The sequence below is a fragment of the Nipponia nippon genome, unplaced genomic scaffold, assembly GCF_047370975.1.
Source record: "Nipponia nippon isolate SJK-2023a ecotype South Korea unplaced genomic scaffold, ASM4737097v1 scaffold_2, whole genome shotgun sequence".
Taxonomy (NCBI): domain Eukaryota; kingdom Metazoa; phylum Chordata; class Aves; order Pelecaniformes; family Threskiornithidae; genus Nipponia; species Nipponia nippon.
Window position 1 is genome coordinate 85699775 of NW_028262336.1, and position 15486 is coordinate 85715260.

General features: G+C 39.1%; 1 long non-coding RNA gene across 1 annotated transcript in view; it reads right to left on the reverse strand.

Annotated features, from left to right (window-relative positions):
• The window catches only part of LOC148055864 (uncharacterized), a 136774-nt gene that overhangs the window by 117477 nt on the left and 3811 nt on the right, over positions 1-15486 (reverse strand). The window lies entirely within an intron of this gene.

A 15486-nucleotide genomic window follows, 5' to 3' on the forward strand; every position in this document is an offset into this window, starting at 1 on the left:
TCTGGGCAATAGGGGATTGAGCCCTTGTTTGTCTTGTTTGTTTATTGTATTTCTTAATGAGCTCATGAAATAAAGTTTAAATCACAGAGTATGTTGTCCTGTGAATTTGAAAGATCCAAACGGTCCATAAAGTTTAAATCACAGAGTATGTTGTCCTTTAAATTTGGGAGATCCGAATGGACCTTGACATACCTTCCATTCAGCTGTAAGAGTGCCCTTCCTACACCAAAGATTGCATCCAGATAATCATCTTCAACAGATGCTGAAGGATGTGAGCCCATTTTGGCCTCCACAATATCCTGTGACAATAAATTATGCAGTTTAATCATTTATAATGTGAAAATAATCTCTCTGGAGAGAAAGCAATAGTTTAAGTGAATTGTAAGGCAGCTTGCTCAGTCAGACATGTTGTGGATCATGTTGCAATGCCAGGGCCATGGTAAATACCCCAGACAGCCATACCGAGAACAAAGGATACACGTTAGGAACAATCCAGTTCCACTTTCTTGCTATTAGCAGCTCACTGAAGTGTGATGGGAACCACATCTTGTATATCCCAACAGGACCTGTGCCACAAGGAGGAACAGGGGGTGACATCTCAGGAAGAGGTCTCAGCCCACAACCGTTGTTATGTCATTAAAGTTGACAGTGACTTCAAGCACACTGCTCAGCAAATTGTTCTGCTAGGCAGCTCAAGAAAATTATCTGGGGATCTTTTTGGTTTTGCAGACAGAAACACGACCTGGTAGTGTAACAGCAAATACTGCCTATTTTCTTTGTCACAGGCTTGAGAGAAAATATTATGGCTTGAAGTAGAGGCATTTCCTGGTAGATGGCCCAGAGAATGAAAAGTGACAGAGAATTTTGACTTCTTCATAAGCTGGCAGCCATATAAGATATTTACAAAGGAACAAAAGGTATTTTGATCTCTTTACCACCCCTCATACAGTAGAAGGGGCAGTCTTAGGAGACAACAGTATTAGGAGGCTATCAAATAGAGAAAAAATGTTCAAAAGAAGCTAAGTCAGAAAGTAAATGTTTCTTCATCTCACCTTTCAATTCTTGCTACAATTAGATAGCTACGTGACTCATTCAGAATGTTAATGATTTTTTCCCTGTGACATTGTTGTAAAATGCATAAAAACTCTCTATATTCTTGCTGTGAAAAAAAAAAAAAATCATACAAAAACAAAACTGCAACTTTTGATAGGGTAGGTAAGCAAATTTGTGGTTACCAATTGACTTAGGATCACACCAGGAACTTATAAAGGATTGTCCTGATCTTTCCACACTATGGCGAGCTGATGCTTGCTACTTTGTCAGAGAACCAGAATTTTAGTCAGCCAGCCAGGTTTGCTGGTATGACAAATTTTGCAGGTTGACTCTGTACATATTATTCATTTGTGTTTGTCATTGGGCTTTTAAAATCTCAGGGTTTCTGTGTGATATCACTTGAGATGGCTAACCTAATCTAATAGCTTCCTACTGACAGGTGGGCTGCCCCATAAAGAAGAGGTTGAGGGGATTGGAGGAAGTTCAGCTCTTGCTCCTGCTCCTGTCTTTCCCCTGTCAGACCGACTGCCAAGCACAGATAACCCCTCTTACCCCTCTGGTTATGTTGCATTGCATTGCCGTAATCATCTGGACAAAATCTGCAGCAAACCTTTGCAGTTGCAACACAAATGATTTGGGCACAGGCAAAAAAGAAAAGCAAAACAAGAGGGGCAAGGCAAGTAGCAGATATCACTGACAAATAAGCTCCCCTGGCATTGTAGTTTAATTTTTTGTACTTTGGTCCCAAGTTTTGGTTTGGTTATTAGTAGCTTTCCTTGCCACCAGCAGGTCTGACTGTCTGCTCTGAAGTCTCCAATTCTATGTATATCTGAGACTGTTCAGAGTTTGTTTAATCATTTGTAGCTCCTTAGTTTTTTATAAGGAGATGGGAGGCCATAGCAATGTCAAAAGGATTTATCAAAATACACAGAAAGAGCAAACAATCTATTTAAGCCAATAAAATGCCACCATATGGCCCACAACTAGCAAGCAGAGATTTACATTTAAATTGATACTTCATTTAAATTGATACTTAATTCTGTAAAAGGAAAATATTCAACCCTTATCAACTGCAATCCCAAACACTCAGCAAGGGCAAAATAATCCATGTAGATTAAGAGCTTCCCTCACATTCCTGCCAAATTTTAAAACACAAGCACAACAAGCTTTCAAATGCCTGTGGAAGAGTTGTACAACCCACTCAAACGAAAAAAACCTACTAGATTCCAGAAGCCACAGCAATGTCTCACGTACATGAATTGAGCTTAGCAATTGGGTGTCCTGACATACGATGTGTGTCTCTCTCTGAGGGCAAGGTTGTTTTGCAAATCAACAAAACACCTTCTTTGACAAGTTCTGGAGCCAGCTATTAGCCAGCCTGTATCCATAAAAAAATCTGACCTCATCTCATCTTTTTTCTTTTGTACAGAAAATGTGAAGTGCATTTGGAGTCTCAGCAGGACGTATAAGATGGAAAGGGTTACTCAGAGCTGTCTGAATATTCCTTCATGTCCTCTTGTTCAGGGCCATTAGAGAGTTTTGCAAATTCCGTACCTTATTCATATCAGCAATTCCTAACAGGAAGTATTAGGTTGCAGTCACATGGTGTTCCCCAAAAGGCATTTGTTGCTTTTTCTTTTACATAAACAGTAAAAGTTTAAATCACTTTAGCAGTCTAACTGCCCTGGCCATCATAAGAAAAGAGAAGATGTTCCCAGTGTATCCCATAACAATTCCTGGGGTGTCTTAGCTCTGAATGGCACTGTGAAACCTGAGAAATCTGTATCTATACATGTACCTCACTGAATATACCTAATATAATGTACACTCAAATACAAGAGCCAGTAGAGGAAAAAATACCAGTGTACAGCAAGTAAACACAGATAACCAGAGCTCAGTGCACGAGTAGGAGTAGTTTGCATTCTTAATTTCCTATGTCCTTACGCGAACGTATTTACCAAAGTAACCATAACAAGTAGCTGCAACACATATTTATTGTGTGCTCAGTACCACTAACAGCATGTTTTCAGACTCTCTTTTTTGAAAGAATACAAAAGATAATTTAATTCCTTTGGCTTTTTGTTATATTTTTAAATCATTTTGGTTGCCAAAAAGGAAAGTAATTACTAGTATTCTTCCTGGTCTACATGTAACTGTAAATTGCTGGGCTTGCTTGTTTTATATTATCAGGAACTACAAATCTGGAAAGAGTTTAGTGAGATCCACTAGCAGGCACCAACAGTATCTCTGTTTGAACCCAAAAGCAGAGGAGTTGGCAATTGCAAAAAAGATGTCATTAAGATGCCTCACTTTTTCTCTTTTTATTTTCTTCTTGTTTTCACCCAGTCAAAGCCATTGCAGTTTAAAAAGGCACAGTGGACCTATTCAGATTAGAAAAAATCTAACATTCATCCTGCCTGACTGTCTAGGAAAATGGTACTTGCAGTAGCAATTACAAGGATGATTTGGACTTTTTCTCTAAGGGAAGCGAAGCTAGCTCTTGTCTGGCTAAATAAGGGGAAAAAAAAATGCAAAAAATCTTATTATCCTGTAAAAATTTCTAGAAAGCTGCTGTGATCACCTTAATGTTTCTCGCAGCAGGCAGTGAGGAGGAATTTGTAGGACCTATAATAAGTTTGCCCAGACACACTCGCTGAACAAATGAATCTCTGTGAGTGGTTAGGGGAAGAGGCAGATTGCTGCACAGCTGTATCCGGCACACGTCTGCTATAAGGAGCCATGCTGGATAAGATGTTAAAATCACACTTCTCCATCTGAAGAAGCCTATCCTGTATTCAGATGGCTTCTGCCTGCCTCAATAACTAATGAAACTTTTGGGACAAATGACATTGGTTTCTACTAGTTAAGAGCTTAGCTTCTGTGATCATTACATTCAGGCAGGGAATAAGACATGCTAAGTCTTGCAAGATTTCAGCCTGCGCTTGCAGCTATCACTCAAGTTAGACTCCAAAATCTTAGCACAGGTTTCTCATTTGGCATTGCAGAGCTTTCCCTCTGCACCAAATCCTGCTTGCCTACAATTCCTGCATACAGCCAGGCACGTTTTCTTTCATCTGTTGTGAATGACATGTACATACCTCTGGTTTATGCATGTTTGGCAGTTCTTTGCATCATCATATATGAGACGGTGGGTGTCCTTGCTGGCAGCCTGACTGCAATCGTAATGCCAAAAAGGAAGACCCTGATGGCAGACATCGTCCTTCCAAGGGACAGGAAGTTTGTGCTGGGAAGTAAAAGTCACATCTCAGTGAAAAATGAAACTAAAGAACAGCCAACAGCAAAACATGAGCAGTCCCATCCTAAACAAAAACAGGATCTTTGTCAGAATCTATTGGAAAAAAGGGGAACTACAAAAGATTTTGATTAAAGGAACATAAAATAGCAGGGGGCAATGGAAAAGCAGAATCTGTCAGAGAAGTGGTATTGCTATTAGCACCAGATCTGAGCTTTCTACACAAATGAGCCTGGCCTCATTTCAAGACGTCGGGCTCTTGAGAGAACATGGTGTCCAGCAACATTGTTTTCAATGTTTTACAAATGGGGTAGAGTTCTAAAAAATGAACAACTGCTTTGTGAACCTGAACAAAAGAAGATGGGAACCAAATTTGTTTGGAATAGCTGGTCCTAAAAATGACTTTATAAGCACTTTTACTTCCCACTTTATAAAAATTCCTGATTCTACTTGAAGTTTTTTAGCATCCAATTTTCCAGTGCTTACTGGAGATCTATGAAAGTCAATCTGCAAGGACAGATCTGCCTATAACACAAATGCCTTTAACTCTTTCCTGCAGCTAGGGATTTTTTTAACCATACTTTGACCCCAATGAGTCATTTCTATCATAAAGTAAATTACTCCCTCCTTCAGAAAAAAAGAGAAAGAATAAATCAGAAGTATTATAGCATCTAGGAAGCATCACTGTCTTCCTTGTAGAGCTGGCCTGAAGCCTAGGGGAGGTCGTTTCAGGGAGATCAAAGCAATTGGGACTTACAAGTAGTATTCAGAGGGGAAATCAGATGAGTGAGTCAGCTGCCTTTGAAAAAGGATACAGCGGCATGGATAGGGCCATCCGTGTATTTCAACAAGAAGAAGCAGCAAAAACATATCCGTAAGGTGGCAAATAACAGTTCTGCCGACAAACAGCTCTGGCAAACCACTGAAGTGAGGGATATCCATATAAACAGCTACTTTTTTGTCACTGGCTATGAGGTGTGTCCCTAATGTAGGGTGCCAGCACTGATAGCTCCTTGACTTTTGGTGCATTTTCACTCAGGTGCAAATACTTTTTTCTCTCAAGGCAAATAAACTGTCTCATACTAACATAACTTCTGCTTCATTCTTCTTATAGCTGTAAACCAGGGTAAGATGTATTTAAAGACATAACTGCAGTATTTGGTAGCAATTGTCTCTAAAACTTCTACAGAGAGGATCAAAAATTCACTGTCTTTAAGAACAGCAGGCTAGCTCAGTTTGAAGGTACTAGCCTGAGCTATGGGAGATGTGTCTTAATTTGTATGTTCCGTTTACACTTCCTGGGTGAAGTGCAGCAAATCTTTCAAATACACGGTATCAAGAATCTTTACTACTGAAGTGGTGATTAAACCCATCCTGTTTTCCACGGGAGCGTGATGATGACAAAAATAGAGGTTGCAATACCTTGGATGCCATCATAAACACTTTGCGTAAATTTAATACTACCCAAGCTAACGGGCATTTGGAACTTCTCCCTGTTCACTGAGCCAGGTGAGTATTTGATTTTAGTTTTGCCACCAAAAAGATATGGTGTTGCCAAAGGCAGAGCAGAGCACAGGCCTCTTCAGGCAGAAGTAAAACAGCCCCCCATCCTAATATTTTTGTTCAAAAAAAATATCCAAAACCGAAGAAGAAAGATCATTTTTCAAGCAGCTTAGCTATAACTAGTTGAAGAGCTAAAGACTACGAAGATGTATTGGTACAACTGCATTATATAACGGTATATAAGATTGAAACTACCTTTCATTAATACAGGGGATGTATTTTTAAGTAGCGTGATTCACTGCATAACTATGACAACACACTTCAAACATCTGAAAATAAACCGATATTCCTATAAACTGTGTCAAAGCAAAGAAGGGCAGAATTCAGGCTTTTCATAGTAGACATTGCAACTCAGCAGGGCCCAGGCTGATTTGCAGAATTTGGAACAACTCTCCCTGCATTAAGACACCCCATGGGTGTCTGTATTTACTCTCCGTTCCTACCTGCTGGTCTCAAAACCCATGCCAAAGATCTTTAGCCTATATGTGATCTGTAGCTAAAAACCACATGGAAATAAAATTTACAGCATTCATGGTTCATCTAAAGTATAATCACTTCTGCTCATTAAGAAGGAACTTTTTTTGTCTATTTTTATGAAAACAAAATAATATAATATCAGTTAGGGTTGCTGACTCTAGCTGGCGAGGCAAAGGACTAAAGCAAGATCTGTTGTCTCAATAAATATGTAAAACCACAGAGGAGAAAGATTAAGACAATCTGGTTTTCATCAGTGAAAGAGAACACTTATTCTGCCAGAATTTCACTTCTCCCACCTTCAGCTATGGAAATCGCTCCTTTTGTTTCTTACGCTGTACGCCCGGGCACAGCAGCACGTGCTCCTGGGCTTTGCGTTCTTGAGAACAGCCTGCGTGGCTCATCAGAAATGTGATAGAAACGTCAGAACAGCTACACGGACAGCAAATGACATTTAGTCCTGCAAATTCACCATGAACCTGAGCAGAAGTATGAAGCCAATGAGCAGCTCTGGAGTGGGCTTCTTGACTAAGCCATCACTCTAGGGAGGAGCGCAGCCATTTCCATGCCCTTGAAAAGGGGATGTCTTGCTCCTTTCTGTTTCCTTCTGACATTGCTCAAGACAAAAATCCTTGCGATCAGGTCATTTGCCAGTGTGCAGCCATAGTGTAAAACTCCCATACTTTGGATCTCTGTTATCAGAGTTTGTTAATTTTTCTTGGGTAAACAATAAAAATATAATCATGATTACGCTATATAAATAATAATAGATTCTTTTGGAAAATATTTTAAGGAAACCAGATAAGCACTGGTTATAGTCAACCAAAACTTCATCTGCCCAAATTTAGTAATCTAGGGAACTTAAAGTTATATACCCAAACCTCAGCTTCTAACTCTAGATTCACTTTGTAGTCAATGAGGGATAGCTACATTTCAAAGGCAATTCAGCTCATCATAAAATAAGAATTTCATGCAAATTTTCCTCTGGAGGTGTCTACATCTCTCAAATGACAGTATAGCCTACGATGACTAACTTAGAATTGTCTGTCTAACTTAGAATTGTATGTCTCTTACATTTTGGCAGATGGATCCCACCATGAGTACGCTAATGTAAGGGGTCTATGACAAGCACTATTAAGACAGCAACTTGGATAAAAAGAATTTGAAAGAAGTTAAATGATACTGCAGTTCCCATTACAGCAATGTTTTTCTCCTGCAATCATTATACTACCCATCATAAATATTTCTTAGTGATATCTCCTGAAATGAAGTGCACATGCACCTGGTGCCACCAGCTGAGCTGTACAGCCCATAATCCTTTATGTGAAATGTCATAAGCATCAGATACAACATCTTTACAGTACTTTTTAGCATGCTATTAAAGTATAAAGAGCCTATGATACAATGTGGAAAAGAGATTGTGTGGCAATGTTGATGACAACAGCTTTTATCTCCCCGGCATTCAAGCATCTTGATTTTAGATATTCATAAATAAATCTCAAAGAATACACTAAAGAAAAGACAAAAGGAAAGTGAGTAATATATTACATTGTCTGTAAAACATTACAGAACATTATATCCAAACGTAGAAAACAGTTGTAATCCAAACCCTCAGCTCACAAATGCAGGGTGATTCTGCTGCATCTAAACATAATTCTTACTCTAAATTTAAATGCAAATACAAATATTTCATAGTCCAAGCAAAAATGGAAATGTTGTCATATTTTCTAATATTAATTATAAAAATCTCACTGCTATTATTTTGAAAGGAGCTGTGAGAGAGGAGTAGAATGTCATTTTGCCCTATTTAATAAGACCACGAAGGCCAAAGATTATGACAACATTTGGTAGAGAGACAAGGATTTGATTTCTATTGTATATACCAATGCTAGTGGCCTCGATATAAACACAAGAAACAGGCATTGTTCATTTCTAAAGAAAGAAAATGATAATACTGGTATTACTGAAGCTCAGAGTCACATGCCTGGAATGTTAAAATACCCAAGGCACATTATTTATACAGCATACCCAGTGTAAGTGAAATCGTAGCATTGGCCCTGACACTAGACAGCACTGACACAATTGCCAATGAAGATCTGAAGGCAGATGCATTCAACAGATATACGCAGTCGTTATCTCCAGAGAAATCTGAAAGATGCACTTACATTTTCCAGTCTTCATGGAATAGCTTCTGTTTCCTTGGCAAGTCTGAAACATTTAAACTTTTTAACTATTAAAGCTAAATGTTCTCAGACCGGGAGACCTAGAGATCTTTTGCCTAGGGGTATCAAAACCATTAGCGTCTCTCTCCTTGCACAGTCTACCATCACACAGTCCTGACAGCAATTTCAGAAAAAGTAGAGCAAGTTGACCTGAGATTAAAGAAATGGTAAATACCTGTTTTCAGGCAACTAAACTGAGCCTTTTGGGCCTGAATCAATTTCAGACTAGGAAACTTAGAATGTCTCCACGTAGGTGTCTATAGATGTCTTAAAATCCTATTATAGGCAATAGAGCCTAGGAAGCATTTCAGCTCATGATAAAACAGACATCTAGAAGATGTCTCAGCTGCCTACACACTGGTTTGCAGTGGCATTTGATACATCTCGAGGTATGCATGATGTCAAATGGACCCCTGGGAGACTCTTGCCCTTCTAGAGCAGCAGCTAGAAATGAGACAAGATTGAGGACATGGGAAGTGGCATTAATGTCTCTGTGGTGTGAATGAATCATATCCTTCATGGTGGTCAGCTGAATCACTCCCCACATCTCCACCGACAATGAAGTCTCCTCCGCAGACACCACTGGGCACTAAATTTATCAGCCTAAACTGATCTGTCTTAATCTTGAAGTGAATCTCATCTGTCAGAACCATTCAAGGAAAAAAATATGCCATAGTTACATGATGCCAGCTTTCTCCTTCAATGTGGAGGCATTGAGAAAGCATTAGGCATCATGGTAATGAACCAGTGCAATGTGATATCTTGTAGGGCGAATGGTATCAAACAGGAGGAGGAAGGTGGTGTTGCCTCCCTGCACACCATCTGCAATAGCTTTTGTAGCTCTGTTGTCAACTTTTTAAAGAAGAAGGTGGTGAAAGCTGGGGAAAGATTTCACAGAAAGCTACAAGACCTGGTCATGGCCTAGAAAACACTTAATAAAGGCATCAGAAATATTTTCATGCATACTTGTCAACCTGTTTACATGGAAAGAAATTTCTCGAAGTAAAATTCTGCAAACTAGCAGGAAAATATTCAGAGAGATGCCATGTTTGAAAACTAAGGACTGATAAATTCAGATGCTTTTTCCTTAAATAAAAGGGATGCTAGCACACAGAGATGGGGAATTTTTAACTCCTGTTTGCCTAGCTTTTTCACAGTGATGCCCGAGGATGATTCGTTCTGGTGCTGAACAAGCAGTGTTCTGCAGGAGTTCAGAGCAGAGGAGCAAATAGTCCCACTCTAGCTGTAAGACTTATGACACTACTTAGTGGTGCTAACATGTCGAAGTGTAACCCCCAGAAATGTCCCCGAGCTCTGCACGAGACCTCACAGACCTTGGGGAATGTACTGGGAGAGAGGGGAGAGAAGAGGCAAAAGCTGCTTTTTAGAAGAGCGCAGACTGTGCCAGTTAGCACAGAGATAGGCTGAGGTGCATCTTCGTGGCAGTGCTTTTCCTTTCATCTTTCACAGAATATCCAGTCCCCCCCCAAAGCCATGTAAGAGGTATGACTAGTAGCACACATCCCAATGTTTATCACAATAAATTGTTAATAATATTGAAGATTTCCTAGAGGAAACCTCAGGAAACATTCCATGACTAAAAAATTAAAAACAATCCTGTAACATTTACTATAGCTCTGGCAGTGTAAAAGCAAGATATTCTTGAACAAAACCTGGCAATGAGTTGTCTCTGATTAAACAGTATCATCTAGAGAAGGATGATTTCCTCACAAGCTGAGGAGTTATTTCCTTTTTGTGCAGCAAAAGAAAGGTAACAAGGAGCTGCTGGGATCTCCTCCATCTCCCACAACAGTGATTGCAAAATTGCTGCAGAATTCATGGGCGTCTACGAGGGAATCAGAAGGGATTTGGGAGGAAAAACATTGTACATATAAAGTAATGTAATAATTACTAGTTTCAACTCAACATAATTACAAATGAGCTTCCACCAGCTACTAATTATCTTCTCGGTTACAAAGGCCATATTTTATTTAAATGAAGTGGAATGAAATGCTGGTAAAAGCTACATACATAGTACTAATCGGAGAATGCACTGAAGGAGATGTATTTCTCCCTTTAGGCCCTTGAATTAAGGGTCTTGTTTTTAAAGGTACAGGAAAAAAAAAGCATCTTTTGAGCATCCTACCAAGCATCTGAGAGACCCCAGGTCTAGCTTGGAAACAAATTTATGTTCTTTGAACATGTAACAAAGAGAACATGCAAAGAAATATAGTTAATTTGTGATGGAGCTAGTTGCTTTTCAGTCCTTTCTGAAAAAATCCAGCCCAAATAAACTTTTTAGGTGGGGACCTTGGAACATAACCCTCTCACCTTTCTTCAGGCACCCATGGTAAATGTACCATCAGCATTTTCTGTAGTCACAGAGGTAAGCACACCTTTGTTGGGTCTCTAGATGCCCAAGTTATGTTGGAGAAACGTTTTGCCTGACTTCACCTAAGGAACTTACAAAATACCCCATGAAGTGAAGTCAGATCTTTTCCCACACACAGGAAAGCCTAAGCCCAAGGTGCCTCTCAAAGTAATGTTATGTTACATTTATCTGTGAAAACTAATTACCATTCGTAATTGTGATTATTGGAATAAAGTCTAAGGACTAAACAGAGCAAGACAGGGTAACTTGCAGTCCTTGCCTAAAAACTCCACTCTAAACAAACGAGGAGAAAAAGACTGGAGATGATACAACATGAGAGCAGAAGGGTGCGATGACACCCACCATCTGAAATGGTCCACAATTCTCATTTTTTAGTTAGAACACAAAGCTCATGGAAATAGAAGAGAGGGCAAGAGATGTGTTGGGAGGGAAGGAAGAAGGAAGAGATTATAAAGCGTATGCAAGGAAAGAAGTTGCAAGGATCGCCATTTTCCCAATATGCTGCGAAGTATGTAGGGTTAATGATGGACTTAATGCACCACTCGGACCTAAATCCACAGTGAAATTAAAACATCGGAAGACAAAACCAGAAATACCAAGATGATCAAAGACAACTAAAATATTGTAAGAATAGCATATCCATATAAATATTTTTGACATTTAAATGTCAAAATCATTTCATGACAACAATAGATGTCAAGTGCAAATGCACTGAGCTTTCCATTCACCTTTCAAATAGCAATTTAATAATTTTAATATTTTTCCCTTCATAGGCAAGGGGTCTATGTTTTGTTTACAGGATTTATCATTTATAGTCAAAAATGTCATTCTTATCATGAAACATTCATTTAATAAATATCACAATCATTTAAATTTTGTTTATTATTTATTCCTAGCATGCTGGCTCTTCTTGGGATCGGGGCCACAGTGGCTAAGCACTCACGATGTTGCTGTGAGATACTCACTACTCCAAGCAGATTTACAGCTGAAGACACAAAGCCTTGCCATAAAGCCCACTGGCATGGAGCTCTCCGGAGTCACAGACATGGCAGTGGCAGCCTGCACAGGCACGAAAACCTTGGCGAGCGTCTCACAGTGCAGGCGCGATAGCTAAAGAAAAGCCGGACACAACCACAGTATACAAACCTTTACATACACACACGGTCTTCTTATTACAGCTTAATGAATGTGCATTATCTGTATTTGCAGCTGGTTCAGCTTACTTGTAATTATCTGGCTCATTTCTTGTACTTCACACTGAATATATAAATGTAATATCCAGAGATGTAGCAGAATGATAAAAACACAAACATAATTCATATGACTAGAAAAAATTAGAAGGCAATATTACTGTGCTGATGAAGGTTCCAAGCTGAAGAGCACATATTTTTTTTAAAAGGCATTTTTTTTTCTTTTGTCTGAAAGAGGAATTGACATTTGGCTTTAACCCTCCACTTTTACAGCCTGTTTTAGAACACACATGAAATTATTTTTCAGTATTTAATTATTTGAACATTAAGCACCAGATGCTCAGCACTGTATATTGTATATGAAATATATGGTTTTTTAGTATCTCTGTTGAAACTCAGTAAAAACAAAAGCAGGGTTGTTTTTGCAGTTTCTCTAGATACCAACTTATGTGTGTGGACTACATTTCCATGTGTGATTAAAATGAGAGGTGTCTTGTGGTTTATAAAACCCAATCCTATTTACTTAGCTGTGTTTTTAATTAAGTGTGCTTTGCAGTCAAACTCTCTGTGGCACTTGCATGGAGAATGCTATAAAAATAAAATGAGTGACTGAATGTAATATTGGATAGGGACTGCTGAAATGCATTTTAATGTATTTAAAGTGTGCTCATAAAACTTTTGTTGGACAGGCTAAAAATTCAAATTTCCTGGAGGAGAAGAAACTTTTTTTCATTATTTAGCCAGAGTGACATATGACTAGATGTTACAGTCTAGCCAGAAAAATTAAAGAACATTTTTATGCCACTATTTCCTTTCTGAGTTTCAGGTTGTTCTACCTTAGAGCTATTTTCATCAACTGTAGAAGAGCAGGTGATAAATGAGGCTCGCAGATTTGCTATTCTGGTAGCTATGTCACAGGAATGAAGGACTCGGAGCACTGGCGGTTTGAATTCTGCATCTTTTCAAACCACGTGTACATCTTACATCTGGAAACTCAAACATCCTTAAATTACTAGATGACATCGGATAAGAGATATATAATTATCTGGAAGTATATTCAGTACTTTGTGCTTTTATTGTTCCTATGCCCATGACTGGAACATGCAGAGCTTCAATTTTGATCCCATTCAGCTAACGCCTGTACCAACACAAAACAAAAGATGGTCTCTGCCCATAGAAGTATACAATCTCAACAAGAGATTACAGAGAAATACAGGGTGACACATAGATTATGCCAGAGGGAATGATGGACAGTAAGGCAGTCACTCTAAAAATATACATCCACTTTAGAGTGAAGCAGGCGATGTCCCCAAAGTGCCCCTTTCTCTCTAGAGACTATAAAAGGAATCTGGGGATTTGAGAACCAGATATCCACCTTACAGATGTCTAAAATAAGAGGAGATGAATCTCAAAGAGTCAGAATAGCTAATTATTGTCAATTTTCTCTGGGAAGCACAAAGATACGACTTATGGAAGGCTCTTTATATAAAAGAGAGAGAAGGAGTGGTTTTGTGCATCCTTTGATGGAGCTGATCTCAGTCAGACTAACACCCACTGCGATACCCGGTCAGGCACTTCCCAGTAATGCAATGATGCAATCCATGATTTTTCAATGTATTTTTTTGTACATAATTCAATTTCCTCATTATTCTCTGCAGTAATAAGACAATGCTGTGTATATGGTAGAAACTTTATTAAGTTGCAGGAGCAAAATGTACAGCTACTGCTGCAGGTATTTCTTCACTTTGTGAGTCAACTTGCATGACTCATTGCAAACCCTGTATTATACCCTAGCTGGGAGCAGCAAAATTAAAGCTAATGCCCTTTCTGGTGGCCTCTTTCCCCTCTAAACCAGAATTTTCTGTGTGATCCTATATGTGTTTGCAGTATGTCATCTACACAGCGGTCTGAGCCCATTCTTGACTCAGATCACTTGCCCTCTTGAACGCTTGTTGCAAGCACAGTCGAAGACTTGCATTATGGTCTGGGATTTTCCTTTGGGAAAAGCCAAAGTTCTTGCTCATACAGTGTAAAATGATTAGGCGTGGTGGGACTGATCAAGCTACAGCTAAATCCACCATCACAGATCTTCAATTGCAGAATAGGAATCATACCAGCTTCTTTATCACCTTCTTTGTCTACCCTGGATTGCAAAAAGAGAAACAACAGCACAAATACTCCAGTGAGCGGTTAGAAGCACCTTCAGCAAATTTTTTTGGCACGTTTCTAGTAGGTTCAGCTCCTCCTATTAGTTTCTATATTAAAGCAGCAAAAGACTGCTAGTTGAAGAAGGAAACTGTATTCTATGTTGTGATCCTAAGGGTAATCTCTACACTCTTATACTTGCGATGAGCATAGTAGTCTAACAATTGAAATTACCCATTTACTGCACTTTAAATTTCCACAGTACATCCAAATAGTGCATGAGAAAGGGTCAAGTCATAAGGGAAATGGCATAGCTGTTGCAAAGCCATACTTAAAAAAAAAGCAGACTACATGCTGCTAACTACAGGAGCAGTGAATATTTCTTTGCACCCACTTTTAACATCTTCAAGTCATTATGTAGGCATAGCCTGAGTTGCTTATATGTTCTTTGGCTGTGTACAAATATTCAGATTTTAAAATGGAAAGTATTTTTACTTGTTGCATCATGCTGTCTTGTAAACAAAGCAGTGAACTTTGACAATATTAAATTTTGTGGCTCAATGCGGGCTGGGCGCACAAACAGAAGATGGATGTTCAGCCTAAAGGGGGAGAAAGGGAGCGCTCTGCCTGTTTCCCATTGATGAACAAGGGGATGCTGGCCAAAAGGAAGCGCAGCCTTTGAAGGATAAGCTTCTGCTCTACTAACAGCATTCTTCTCTCAATAAATAGGCAGGAATATAATTTTCAAGGATCGTGAAGAATATAAATTTGAACTTTTATTATCTTTTGTGCACATCCTAGCTAATCGTCGCACCTGGATTTGGACAGAATTCAAGGGATTGTGAACGGGTGAATCTTCTGCAATTTTCTTTTGTAATGTTGCATTACCGGTGATGTTTCCAGTAAAAACGAAGCATCCCACCCAGTCACAAGAAATGCTGAAAGCAAGCATAGCAATGTTCTGTTTTTGGAAAAGTACTTGCGTAACAGGTTGGAAACAGTACAATATTAACGAGCTATGCGAAGGCTCTTGCTTATATTCTGAGCTGATAGAAATTGTGACTGTTGCACTGAGCAGAGCTGGACAGAACAAGGTTTACAGGAACTCTGAGTCTGTTCTGTGATGACATTCTTTAATTATTGATCATGAAATTAAGCCTCATTTTTAGGCATCCAATAATAAGCAGTTAAGCA